Source organism: Ovis canadensis, chromosome 3 (assembly GCF_042477335.2).
Source record: "Ovis canadensis isolate MfBH-ARS-UI-01 breed Bighorn chromosome 3, ARS-UI_OviCan_v2, whole genome shotgun sequence".
Taxonomy (NCBI): domain Eukaryota; kingdom Metazoa; phylum Chordata; class Mammalia; order Artiodactyla; family Bovidae; genus Ovis; species Ovis canadensis.
The window spans coordinates 123667443-123672023 of record NC_091247.1 but is presented as its reverse complement, the minus strand read 5'-3'; the positions used below and the strand labels follow the sequence as shown (position 1 = coordinate 123672023).

General features: G+C 40.3%; 1 pseudogene; it reads right to left on the bottom strand.

The window, feature by feature from the left end:
* Positions 1–1963: 1963 nt before the first annotated feature.
* LOC138436299 (tigger transposable element-derived protein 1-like) lies at positions 1964–3589 on the bottom strand (annotated as a pseudogene).
* Between the last annotated feature and the right edge of the window lie 992 nt (positions 3590–4581).

The window sequence follows — 4581 nt, the reverse complement described above, 5'->3', positions numbered from 1 at the left end:
AAGAGTTGACTCATTGGAAAAGACTCTGATGCTGGGAGGGATTGGGGGCAGGAGGAGAAAGGGACGACCAAGGATGAGATGGCTGGATGGCATCACGGACTCGATGGACGCAAGTCTGAGTGAACTCCGGGAGTTGGTGATGGACAGGGAGGCCTGGGGTGCTGCAATTCATGGGGTCACAAAGAGTCGGAGACGACTGAGCGACTGAATTGAACTGAATTGAGCTAACAACCACATCTACCTCTTCTTTCAAGTTGTCAGTGGTTTCCCTTTGCTTTTAAATAAAACAGAATTAATTTCTATGACTTTCAAGAGTCCTATCTTGCCAGCCTTTCTCTCCTTTGCTGTTTCTCAGCAACCACACTGGCTCTATGTTACTTTTTTTTTTTACCATTTCACTAACAAACTACATACAGTCATACATACCGTAAACGTGTTTCCAGACTACTGCAATAAAGTGAATATTGCATAAGATGGATTTTTTTGCTTTCCCAATGCCCATAAAAGTCGGGTTTACACTACATTTTAGCATGCAATGACATCATATCTAAGCAAACAATGTATATACCTTCGTTAAAAAATTCTATTGCTAAAAAGTGCTAAGCATCACCTGAACCTCTTTTGTTAGTGGGGGTCTCAGCTCAGTGTGGATGGTGCTGGCTGACCGGGGCAGTGGTTGCTGAGGGTTGGGGTGGCGGTGGCAATCCCTTAAAATAAAACAACCATTGTTTGCTGTGAACATCTTTGCAGAAAAATATCTACTTCTGCTTTACTGACTACACCAAGCCTTTGACTGCATGGATCACAACAAACTGCAAAACTTTTGAAGAGATGGGGATACCAGACCACTTTACCTGCCTCCTGAGAAATCTGTATGAAGGCCAAGATACAATACGTTAGAACTGGACATGGAACAACGAACTGGTTCCAAATTGGGAAAAGAGTATATCAAGGCTATATACTGTCACCCTGTTTATTTAACTGATATGCAGAGGACATCATGTGAAATGCCAGACTGGATGAAGCACAAGCTGGAATCAAGATTGCCAGGAGAAATATCAATAACCTCGGATATGCGGATGACACCACCCTTATGGCAGAAAGTGAAAAAAAACTAAAGAGTCTCTTGATGAAAGTGAAAGAGAAGACTGAAAAAGCTGTAAATCTCAACATTCGAAAAACTAAGACCATGGCCTCTGGTCCCATCACTTCATGGCAAATAGCTGGGGAAACAGTGGAACCAGTGACAGACTTTATTTTCTTGGGCTCCCAAATCACTGCAGATGGTGACTGCAGCCATGAAATTAAAAGAGACTGGTTCCTTGGAAGAAAAGCTATGACCAACCTGGTGGTGGGGGTGGTGATTTAGTCACTAAGTCATGTCCGACTTCCGACCGCATGGACTGTAGCTGCCAGGCTCCTCTGCCCATGGGATCTCCAGGCAAGAATCCTAGAGTGGGTTGCCATTTCCTTCTCCAAGGATGACCAACCTAGACAGCATATTAAAAAGCAGAGACATTATTTTGCCGGCAAATGTCCAGTCTAGTCAAAGCTATGTTTTTTCCAGTAGGCATGTATGGATGTGAGAGTTGGACTATAAAGAAATCTGAGTGCCGAAGAATTGATGCTTTTGAACTGTGGTGTTGAAGAAGACTCTTGAGAGTTCCTTGGACTGCAAGGAGATCAAACTGGTCAGTCCTAAAGGAAATCAATCCTGAATATTCATTGGAAGGACTGATGCTGAAGCTGAAACTCCAATACTTTGGCCTCCTGATGCAAAGAATTGACTCATTAGAAAAGACCCTGATGCTGGGAAAGATTGAAGTCAGGAGGAGAAGGGGATGACAGAGGATGAGATGGTTGGATGGCATCACTGACTCAATGGACATGACTCTGAGCAAGATCCATGGGTTGCAATAGACAGCGAAGCCTGGCATGCTGCAGTTCATGGGGTCGCAAAGAATCAGACACGACTGAGAGATTGAACTGGACTGAAAGTTTGCTGAATTAATTGACTCTTCCTTTCACGGATGATTTCGCTGTAGCATCAATGCTCTTTGATAGCATTTCACCCACAGTAGAACTTCTTTCAAAACTGGAATAAATCCTCTCACATCTGCTACTGCTTTGAAAACTAAGTTTATGTAATATTTTAAATTTTCTCTTGTCATTTCAACAATATTCATAACGTCTTCACCGGGAGAAGTTTCCATCTCAAGAAACCACTTCCTTTGCTCATGTCTAAGAAGCAACTCCTCATCCATTCAATTTTTATTATGAACTATCACAGCAATTCAGTCTTATCTTTAGACTCCACTTTTAATTCTTTTTTTCTCACTATATCCACCACACTTGCAGTTACTTCCTCCATTGAAGTCTTGAACCCCTCAAAGTCATTCATCAGGCCTGGTATACACTTCTTCCAAACTTCTATTAACATTGATATTTTGTTCTTTTCCCATGAATCACGAATGTTCTTAATGGCATCTAGAATGGTGTATCCTTTCCAGAGATTTTCAACTTTGCCCAAATCCATCACAGGAATCAATATCTACGGCAGCTATATAGCCTTAAGAAATGCATTTCTTAAATAATAAGGCTTGACAGTTGAAATCACTCCTTGATCCATGGGCTTCAGGATGGATGCTGTATTTGCAGCACGAAAACAACATTAATGTCATTATCCTTCTCCATGAGAGCTATTGGGTAACCAGGTGCATTGTCAGCGAGCAGTCATATTTTGAAAGGAATACTTTTCTGAGCAGCAGATCCCAGCAGTGTGCTGAAAACAGCTGTCACTCAGGATTTTCTGTTCCATTTAGAGAGCACAGGCAGAGCAGATTTAGCAAAAAAGAGCCTTATGTGGGGATGGTAGATGAGCATTGGCTTCAATTTAAAGTTACCAGCTACATTAGCTCCCAACAAGAAAGTTAGTCAACCTGTCCTTTGGAGCTCTGAAACCAGGCATTGACTTCTCTTCTCTAGCTATGAAAGTGCTAGACGGCATCTTCTTTCAATATAAGACTATTTCATCTATATTGAAAATCTGCTTTTCAGTGTAGCCACTGTCATTAATTATCGTAGCTAGATCTTCTGGATAAAATGCTGCAGCTTCTACATCAGTTCTGGTTCACCTTGTACTTTGATATTAAGATGGCTTCTCTCCTTAAAGCTCATGAGCACACCTATGCTAGCTTCAGACTTTTCTTCTGGCAATTCCTTACCTCTCTCAGCCTTCCTAGAATTGAAAGGAATTCAAGACTTGCTATGGATTAGACTTCAGCTCAAAACAATCTTATGGCTGGTTTGATCTTCTATCCAGACAACAGAAACTGTCTCCATATCATCAAGAATGCAAGCTAGCTTTCTTATCATTTGTGTGTTCACTGGAGTAGCACTTTTAATCTCCTTCAGAAACTTTCCCTTTTCATTCACAACCTGGCTAACTGTTTAGTGCCATAGACCTAGCTTATGGCCTATCTCAGCTTTCAACATTAATGCCTTCCTCATTAAGCTTAATCATTTCTAACTTTTGATTTAAACTGGAAGATATGCAATTTTTCCTTTCACTTAGAAACTTAAAAGCCATTGCAGGGTTACTAATTGTCTTAATTTCAAAATTGTTATCTCTCAGGGAACAGGGAGTCTGAGGAGAGGGTGAAAGATAAATGAACTGCTAGCTGGTAAATGGAGCAGTCAGAACACACACATTTATCAATTATGTTGGCCATCCTATATGGGTATTATTTATGGTGTACCCAAATAATTACAATAGTAACATCAAAAACCACTGCTCACAGATCACCATAACAAGTATACTATTAATGAAAAGTTCTGAAATATTGTGAAAATCACCAAAATGTGACACAAAGACATAAAGTGAGCCAATGCTGCTGAAAAAAATGGTGCCAACAACTTGCTCAATTCAGGATTGCCATGAACCTTCAATTTGCAAAAAAAAAAAAAAAAAAAAAAAAAAAAAGCAGTATCTATGAAGTACAGTAAAATGAGGCTTGCCTGTATCCTGTTCTCTCCTAGAGATATATGCTTGCTAGTCCTTCTGCTTGAAATGTTTTTTCCTTAAATGACCATGTAGATTCTTCTTTAAGGTCTTTGCTCAAATATCACTTCCTCGGTGAGACCTTCCTTGGCCACCTTATTTAAAATTAAAACTTTTACCCCAACTTCTACACTTCCTATGTTCCCTCTATTCTTTCAATGTCCTAGTTTTTCTCCATAGCCATTATCTTGTATACTATATATTTTGCTTATTTTGTTTCCTTTATGTACTGTCCCAGTGGGATGCAATCTTCCTGCCTGAAGACGTTTTCTCTGTGTCCTAGTAATAACAAAGAGCCTGAAAGAGCACCAAAAACATGGTGCTACATATTCTCCATTTGCTTTACCAGATCTGCTTCAAGTTCTTTCCTTAAATGTTCTGTGCTATGGGAGACTGGCCTCTGCAGATTGCCAATCAGGAATTCCTTGCCCTCTGGCTTTACCCCTGTGGAATTTTGCCAGTGGGAAATACTTTCAGAGACTCAGATGAGACAGGAAAATTACGATGGATATTTATTCCCT